The following is a 10,678-nucleotide window of genomic DNA, read 5'->3' as shown; positions in this document are numbered from 1 at the left end:
ATAAATGCAGAACACCAAAAAAAAATGGGACACAATCAAGAAACACCAATAAGCACGTTAGAACCATCTACAATTGTTGCACCAACACCACTTAATCAAATTTTCATCGATCAACTCGCTAACACTCAAGAACACTTAACAATAGCAACTTTGATAAGAAAGATAACTTGCAAAGCACCAAATCACAAACCATCTGAAATGAAGATACATAAGAACATCCCAAATACGCAACCCAAGATATGATCATACCGGAGCACAATGGAATGATCATTAGAACATTGCAACACTGAACACTGAAAACCAATCTCCATACCAAAATCCACAACTCGATCAAATCACCACATAGCATCATGAAATCAATAAAGAATGAAGTATCTCTAGTTGATTCAACATGGAAAATAGATAAACCAACTAGATCAACTCACTGCAAACACCAGATCACCCAAACAACTCTTTGCAGCATCAAAACATGAGAATATATTGACATCAATGACAACAACATATCCTAGAAGTCGCAATATACAACAATCTTCCCCTTTATCATTGATGGAAACATATGAATGTGAAAAACAATCAATGCAAAGGAATAGATCAACACCAGCAATCTCCCCCTAATATCATGCACACAAAGCTCTAAAGATAAGGCATTTTTTCACATGCTTCTCTCCCCCTTTGACAGGAATGCTAAAGAAATACACAAATCATGCTTCTCTCCCTCTAAGAAGGACAATCTATCCTCCTTAGGATAAACTCACAACTGAACATCTGAACCACTCACTGACTACTCCGGCTGAGTAGCAACACCAAATCATCAATCTAGATAGGAAGATAAGAGTGTGAAGTCCACTGGATTGATGCATCTCAATGCATCTAATTCTCATCAAGAGGGGTAAAGACCCCTAACTTGTCTCTCAAATAGACAAATGTATCTACAAGCAAAGGTTTGATAAAAATATTTGCAATCTAATCCTTGTAGATACATACTCCAATTTTAATTCTTCATCATTGACTTTCTCCCTCAAGAAGTGATACTTGATTGATATATGCTTTGTTTTAGAGTGCAATATTGGATTCTTTAAAATATTAATAGCACTTGAATTGTCACAATAGGCTCATCATACACACCTTTGATATCCTTCAACATTTGCTTCATCCAAACTACCTGAGTACAGTTGCTAGCAACAACAATGTATTCAACTTCAAGAGTAGATAGAGATATAGCATCTTGTTTCTTACTCGCCCATGAAACCAATCTGAGAGCACCCTTTACATGCCAATCTTGCTTTGTTTCTAACCACATCACCAACTTTATTCAATTTATTCCAGAATACTCACTTAGTGCCAATTACATTCTTGTCTTTAGATCTCAAAACAAGCTCCCACGTATTATTCTTCTCAATCTGATTCAGCTCTTCTTCCATTGCTTTTATCCAATTCTCATCTTTACATGCTTCTGCAACATCTTTAGGTTCAACCTTGGAAATCAAACATATCTCTTCAACAACAAGTCTTCTCCTAGTCATCACACCTTTATTCTTATCACCAATAATCTGATTTTTTGAATGATTCAATCTCACATACCTCAAAATCTTTTGGTTGTTTTGATTCTTAAGTTCTTGAACTTCTTCACTGGCAGTAGCAACATCTGGATTAACTGTTTCTACTGGAGCATTCTGCTTTAAGATCTCAGTTTGCACAGGCTTTGAAACAACATATTGATCATCAAACTCATATCTACATGCTCTGATCTACTTTCCATGACATTCACCAACCTTCACATTTGCACTTTCCACTATCTTCTTCAATCTCTTATTGTAACACCAGTAGGCCTTGCTCTTAGTAGAATAACCCAAGAAGATTCCTTCATCACATCTTGCATCAAACTTTCCTATATCATCATGCTTTCAAAAACTATGAAATATCTAACTGTGGGAACATGACCAAACCACAACTCATAAGGAGTCTTACCGAAATCACCTTTTATATGCACCTGGTTGAATGTGTAAACAATAGTGCTAACAACTTCACTCCAAAAAGTTTGTGCAACATTTTCTTCAATCAACATAGTCCTAGGAGCATCCAAAATAGTTATGTTCTTTCTTTCTACAAGTACATTTTGTTGAGGGGTTCTAGGAGCAGATAATTGCCTTCTAATTCCATTTCTCTCACAAAATGTATCACTCACTGGATGTGAATTATCCTCCTCTTTCAAATCTTAGACACTTCAACTTCAACCCTGTCGTAGTCTCCACCTTAGCTTTGAATATCTTGAATTTCTCCAGTGCTTCCGATGTCTCGCTTAGAAAGGTGACCCACATCATTATAGAGTACTTATCAATCAACAACATAGAATATCTATCACCCTGCATGCTTCTCACTCTTGTAGGACCACATAAGTCAATATGCACAAGATCCAATAAACCATTAGATGTATACAACTTACTTTTGAATGAAGTTCTTGTTTTCTTTCCCAACTAAAATTCTTTACATATTGGATTAGAAGGTTTTACAATTTTAGGCAAATCTCTAACAACTTGAGTAGAACTTATCCTTATCATGTAGTCAAAATTAACATGACACATCCTTCTATGCCACATCCAACTTTCATCAATCTGAGCAATCAAACAATTTTTCTCACCGACATTCAAGTGAAATACATTACCTTTAGTCTTTGTCCTTGATGCAATCTCTATTTCAGAGGCATTTAGAATCTTTCATTTACCATTCTTGAATTGAAAATCATATCCCTTGTCAACCATCTATCCAACACTTAAAATATTATTCTTTAGACCTTCAGCATATAAGACATCATCAATATTATACCTACCATTGAAAGAAATAGAACCTCTACCATGAATCAAACAAGCTTTATCATTTGTAAATCTCACTATACCACCATCATACCTCTCCATATTCACAAATTTTTATTTATCACTTGTCATATGATGTGAACATCCGCTTCCAATTATCCATTCATCTTTCTCTTCAATATTAGCAGATAGAGCTTTCTCCTCAACAATGTAGCTTGTAGAATTCATTGGTACCAGATCATCTTCCTTGATAGCAATAAATACAAATTCTTCTTCTGAATTCTCATTCTTAGATTCTTCATTAGTCACACCTTCATCAGTAGCATAATAACATCTATTCTGATATCTATGCTTCCATTTAGGCTTGTAGGGCTTATCATACTTATCATGCTTCTCATATCTATCATTCTTATCAGATCTATCATATTTATCATGCTTATCATATCTAGACATTCTTTCAGGACACCTAGAAGAAAAATGTCTTATCTTATTACAAGATAAATATTTCAAAGGTAACTTTCTATCATACTTACCAGATTCTTTAGGCAATCTCCAAGAAATAAGTGCTTCACGCTCATCCAATTCCATTTCATGTTCTTCAATCTCTCTCATTTGTCTCTCATATCTAGAAACCCTAGATGAACTCTCTCCCAGATCATACTTCTGCTTCCCAAATATATAGGCTTTAAATGCAGTCTCAGATTTACCATGCAATTATCCATATTCACTCAACTCAAATGCAACAAGCCTACCAACCAACATGTCTCTTATCACAGTAGTCACACTTCATATCTCATCAATAGAAACTACTTTAGGCTTGTAAGGAGGCAAGGATCTCAACACCTTAGCAATAATCTCATCTTCTTCAAGAGTTCCACCAGCACATCTAATGTTTATAACAAGTTCATTTAATTTAGCCATAAAGGATGTTATGTTCTCATCTTCTCCCATATTCAATGCCACATACTTCCCTTTAAAACTTTTCAGCTTAGCAACTTTAACTTGTGCATCTCCTTCATACAATATTTCTAACTTTTTCTAGATTTCATGTGCAGTCTACAGACCCATCATATTAGTCATCTCTGAATTGGTCAAGGCACTCAGCAATGCTTCCTTATCTCTTATGTTATGTTCAATATCCTTGATCTCATCAGTAGTATCCGGACCATTCTGAGGAACATTATAGGCATTCTTTGTAATCTTCCAATAATCATCTCCAAGACACTTCAAGTGAACTTTCATCCGGTCCTTCCATATAGTATAATTGCTTCCATCAAATATTAGACTCTCCTTCTTGAACACATAGGTTTCCATCCTAGATCTCCTCAAGAAGTCAAGCTTCTTCCAGAGGATCTAGCTCTCATAGCAATTATTCACAACAACAATGAAGAAAAACTAAGAGTGGGGGGTTGAATCAGTTTTCACCCGATCAAACAGTTTACGCACAATCTCATATCTAATCAACTGCACCAAGAATAAAGATAAACACAATAAAACCAACACACATAACAACAATATTTTGATGTGGAAAACCCAGTTAAGGGAAAATCCATAGTGGGAACCTACCCACAATAAGATGATACTCTACAATAGTATTAAAAAATATTACAATGGCGAATGCACATGCATTTAGGCACACTACCTAGAGATCACTACTCAAAATATGATAAATCATAAGGCTACAACCCTCAAGGAAGGTTCACTATCTTACAATGAAATTTAGACTACTATCCAATTAAGATGAACTAAAAGAATAACATCTCCTAATGCCTAATGACAGTTCCGGTTAATCTCATTTTTCTGCCCTGCAACAATCTCTACTCAATACACCACACTGAAAGATGAATTCACTTGTTCACACAAACACCACTCTCTAATAATTCAAACATAACACCCATACCAAAATTACATGAATATAACACCTATTTATACAAATCATCAACCTTGACTACAAGGTAGGCCAAACCCTCAACACCTAATTACAAAATTACTTCACACGATACATAAATCAACCAGTAGACCAATACAATACCATAGACAACATAGCATGGAACCAAATCAATCCTCAAACATGCAACACTGCCAGAAATCTCACCAAGATCAACCGCAACACGCTACACCACTGGAAATACTACATAACACAAAGAATATCACCAGACCCATAAGATATTCAATAACACACAATGAACAATGCAGACCACTAAAACAAATAGGACACAATCAAGAAACACTAACAAGCATGTTAGAACCATCTTTAATAGCTGCACCAACACCACTTAATCGAATCTTCATCGATCAACACATTAATACTCATGAACATTTAACAACAACAATTCAGACAAGAAAGATAACTTGTGGAGCACCAAATCATGAAGCATCTAAAATGAAGATACACAAGAACATCCCAAACACTCTCCCAAATCCACAACCCAATATATGATCATGCCGGAGCACAATAGATTGATCATTAGAATACTGCAACACTGAACACTGAAAACCAATCTCCATACCGGAATCCATAACTCGATCAAATCACCATATAGCATCATGAAACCAATAAAGAATGAAATATCTCTAGTTGATTTAGCATAGCAAATAAATAAACCAACCATATCAACTCACTGCAAACAACGAATCACCAAAACAACTCTCTGCAACACCAAAACACAAGAATATGTTGACATAAATGACAATAACATATCCTAGCAGCAACAATATCCAACACATATATATCAACCTCCTTGTATGATATTGTAGTATATTTTTGCATATCTTAAACAGGGTGTTCATTCTTGAAACTAGACAAAACAAAGTCTTACATGAGATGCTTCATGCTTACAATCAAACATAGTTTTTATATGTCTTATATGGGGTTACACATTCTTAAAACCAGACAAAATAAAGTCTTACACGAGATGTTCTCGAAACTAGGCATATATTTGTCTTACACAGGGTGTTCATTCTCGAAACCAAACAAAATAAACTTTTATACGAGATGCTTCATGCTCTAAACTAGACACACATTTATATTTTCATTTCATGTCTTATACAAATTGTTGCATGCTCAAAACTAGAGAAAATAAACTCTTATACTAGATGCTTAACACCTGAAATTAATTTGTTGCATACACAACGGGATAAGTGGCACTAGAGAAAAACAACTAGATTATTCAGACTCTCCTCCCCAACATGGATCACCTAACAAAACACAGCTAGACTATGGTATCCATGTCTTCTTTTTCTGTTCTTCTCATGGATCACCTAGCAAAACATAGTTAGCCTATGTTATGCATGTTTCCTCTTTTCTTCTCTCCATTAGCTCATAGATTTGTTATTTGTGGTTCATGGTTTGATGTATGTTCTTTCTCTTTTTATATGATCACTCGTGTTCTTGTGATGTCATTTCAAGAATGATATTAGTGGTTGAGACATTTTGATTATTGAGGTCTTTTCAACTAGTTGACTTGAGGTCTTGTTTTGGTTTATAGCTTTTGTGTTTTGTGTCTTTTGCCTTTTGTCTTTGTCTTGTTTTGTGTGCCCTTGCATGAGATTGTGTGAGTTAAGATCCTAAGATTGGGGGCTTGGTACCTCAAAATTAGTGATGTCTTATCTCCTTGTGGTTTTGCTCCTATTTGCTTATCTCTTTAATCTACTTTACCACGAGTATTTGTGTAGGCTCATACTCTCATTAAAGTGTGGGCTAAATGTAGCATCATAAATTGACACTAGTACAATTTACACCTCATGTTTATGCTCCTACTTTAGTGTGTCCCATCCCCATCCCCTCTCTAGGTCCAATTTGTTTTTATTACCTAACTTTGACATCATGTACAACCTATTGTGGGTCCCATAGAGGGGTACCCACCTCCCTTGCACCTTATTTTATCCCCTTTGTAGTGGGACCAAGGCGTGGTATGTCCTAGTCTAGACCATGATACTCTAAAATGCCATGGTCCCCCTCAAAGAGGCCCCAATTTGAAATGGGGCAGGTACTATGTCTCCTCGCAAAGATTTGACCCTCGGGGCTATACATGACCATTGGAGGTTGGCCTAATTAGTAATTTACCTAGAAAACCCTATATAAAGACATCCTATCAATTAATTTTTATCAACACTCTCATACCCCATCATTCGTGCATCCATGAAACATTCATTATCAAGCATTTTCAAAGATCTTCAAGGCTACATATTCATCATCAAGCATTGTGGAGAAAAGTCATGTCAATTTTCATGCAACAATATGTGTGAGATTAGGATTTTGTGTTTTCATGTCATTTCATACAACATTTGTGATTATATTCAAAGAGAAAAGCATCATCATCGACAATTGAAGATCTGAGGTATATCTATTCATCATTATTTTAGTATTTGCATTATTTCATTCAAGGTTAATTCATAAACTGAGGTTTTACTTAGGCAAACCCCTATCCCAAAAATCTTTCCATTTCTTTCTATGTGTATGAAATAGGTGCAGAGCTATACTCGGGACGATCAGTAGAGTTCACAGAGACAAATGCATTCAACTTTAGATGGTGGAAAATTTGGAGGACCATGGTGAATGGATACTACGTTGTACTGAAAAATCAAGCTGAACTTTTGGGAACAGATCCGATACATCTTATTTTTCTTACATCCAAGTTGGTGGCTCTATGGGACATTTGTAGCTTACTGTTTCTATCAATTTACATTAGAAATTTATTTATTTTACCCTAATTTAAACACTTCACAAATACACCCTTCAATATATAAAGAGGCGCAAACAAACCAGGTGAACCTAATCATAATTTAATTATTTTTCCCATTGGGATTAAGCCTAGATCTACTAGGTCCATCCCTCTTTCAATGTGTTGGTCTCTCAAGCAAAATTAGTGTTTTTGTTACCTTAATTGGTGAATCCCTAATTTTTGCCATTACAATGAGGAACCCTAATTGATATAGACGCAGATTTGGAAAATGAGAATTCATATTTTTGTTTATGAATTAAAATCATTGCAGTAATGAAAATCGAAAAAAATAAGACTAATAGTGGAATAAGATGTTGGCAATACGAAGGAATTGATTATGTGTTGCATTGATGTTTTGTCATTGATTTCAACACTAGTTGTTATGGTTGTTTACCGACTTTCGATAGAAGGATTAGATTTGAAGATTATCAGTTGATTGTCACTGGTATGATCTGAATGATGGAATAAGTTTGTATGAATGATTCATATGCTTCTGAAGTATGTTTCAGTCAGTTGGTATTGACTTGATGATCGGATGCTATCTTATGTTCTAGTAAACCTACTTTGTAGGTCCAGTAAGGGTTTCACTGGAAGAGCTTTATTGAAGATCTTTGATGTAATCCATAAGTGGTGTTGGTGCAACTTCTAAAAGGGATTCAAGATGCTGATGGTGATTGTGTTCATGCCTCGACTGATTGGTGTCATTGCTTTGGCGTGTCTGGATCTAATTTAGGTCCAGTGCTATCTAGGTTATGGACCAGTTTCATGAAATGTCTTGGTGGATCCTTCTGATTCACTTCCTCGATGTTTTATTGATTGGATGATGTTTGTTTGGCCTTAGGCTGACATGTCTTATGATTTTGTTTCTGGATTATGTAATGGATCTATTAAATTATCATTTGGGTGGTCGACCTAATTGGTTTGGTCCCAGGTTGGTATAAAAGTGATGTAAGATCTCATTGTAGATCATGAATGTATAGGCAAGGAGCGAATAATGTAATAATCATTTGTGCAGAGGATTTGGTCGATCATAGGTGATCGAGTTGGGTTTATGTAAGAGGTTTTAGACCTGCGGTATTGAGCTTAACCAGAACTGTAATGTGGCATGTTTGATGCTATCATAGGCAGTTCTTCTTTCCAGATTGTTGTCCAAATATTTTGAGGTGGTTAACCTCTTTTATAGTTAGTGAGACTGTTGGCAGTGGGCCAACGTCCCTTGCGAGGATTCATGACATGGTTTAATAGCCTCCTATGGATTCTATAAGTCTAGTGGTTGTATCAAGCATGGACAGGTCGATCTTTTGGTGCAAAGGCAACTCTAGCTTGTAACAAGTGGTATCAGAGCTTGGTCACAGGTTCAAATAATGCAGACCGCGATGAGTGATGCTGGGAGGGGGATTATTGGCAGTGGGCCAACATCCCTCGTGGGGATTCATGGCATGGTTTAACAACCTCCTATGGATTCTACAAGTCTAGTGGTTGTATCGGGCATTGACAGGTCAATATTTTGGTGAAACGACAACTCTAACTTGTAACAGAGACTTCATTGTGATGAGAAGTGCGCTCTAGGCAGTGTGCCTTCCTATATGTGCAAGGCCCTTATTGTAATATTTATTCATCTAATCAGTAAATAGATATTGTGCGTCTCCAATCCCACCTTAGTTTTTCGTCCTTGAGGTTTTCCATGTATAAATCTATGGTGTTATAGTGTTCATCTTTGTGGTTGCACTGTTGCTTATTGTTATATGCTTTTATGTTTACCGGTTGTTGAGTTGTGTTAATAAGGTTAAATTTCTCCATTTCGGTAGAACATTGATTCACCCCCCCTCTCTCAGTGTTCTTGGATTCCAACAATTGGTATCAGAGCCTTGTGCCTTGGAGGAAGCCTAACCGCTTGAGGAAGATCCTGCAACCAGAATCCATGGAGATGTGTTTGAGGTAGTAGCTTGAAGATTTTAAAGCTAAAAAATTTAAGAACATAAAGCTGGAAGATGAACTTAGATTTCCAAAAGAATTCATTTGTTGGGATCCAAGAACACTGAGAGGGGGGGTGAATCAGTGTTCTGCCGAAATGAACAGTTTTTAACTTTCTAGACCATGCATATATATACTAGTAAATAAATAAACATATAACAAGAAGAAAATAAACCATCCACATAAACGAACACCATTACACACAAAATTTACACGTGGAAAACCTCAATGAGGAAAAACCACGGTGGGATTTGTGACCCACAATATCAGTTCACTGGCCATATGAAAAGATATTACATATAATGGGGCCCTGCACTTGCAGGAAGGCACACTACGTAGATCATACTGCTCATCACTAAAGAGCCTCACTGACTACAAGCTTTATTCCAAAGTAAATTACTGAAAATGAACTCAAGAATGCATTTGCTATGCCAAATAGAGTTCTGGTCTTGGTTCTGCTTTGTATCGGTTCATAAACTCTGAACTGCTACTAGTATCTCTTCTTCTCCAAGAATTCTTTCCAAGCTATCTACAGATCATTATATGATATAGAATTCACATACAAAATGATATCCATACATATATTTCTCATCATACAGTTTTGCTATATTCTCCTATATCCACATATATCATATGTCTCACTACCTTTCAAAAATAACCTAGCAGACTGACCTATATACCTATTACAAATGATATGCCTTATGTCGGCTTACAATACATTTACAAAAATGTCAGCCTTGACAATATTAATTACAAAATGATTTAAGTAAATCCTCCTTGATGTCGGCTTCCAAAGAAGTATTGACGCCGGTGTCGGTGCCGGTGTAGGCCTGAATGCTCCAAAGCCGGTATCTGTCGATATATGCTTCCTAGTGCCAGTTTATGACTTCCATCATATCTTGTTGCCATCAATGACAACAAAATGAATCCAATGAGTGTCAATTGCCAACAATCTCCCCCTTTGGCATTGATGGCAACACTCATGTAAAAAATGGATTCCCTACCGATATGCTCCCCATGAGCTATATACTTCATCTGAAATGTGTTCCCTGATATTTTTCACATATGAACATACTCCCCCTTTGACATTAATGCCAAAGATCAGTGAAAGAATAAAGAAATAAAAGAATATTGTTAGTTTCACCGGAGCTTAGTCATCTTCAGGATTTC

The sequence above is a fragment of the Cryptomeria japonica genome, chromosome 2 (genome assembly GCF_030272615.1).
Source record: "Cryptomeria japonica chromosome 2, Sugi_1.0, whole genome shotgun sequence".
Lineage (NCBI taxonomy): Eukaryota > Viridiplantae > Streptophyta > Pinopsida > Cupressales > Cupressaceae > Cryptomeria > Cryptomeria japonica.
Note: the sequence above shows the minus strand (reverse complement) of the source record.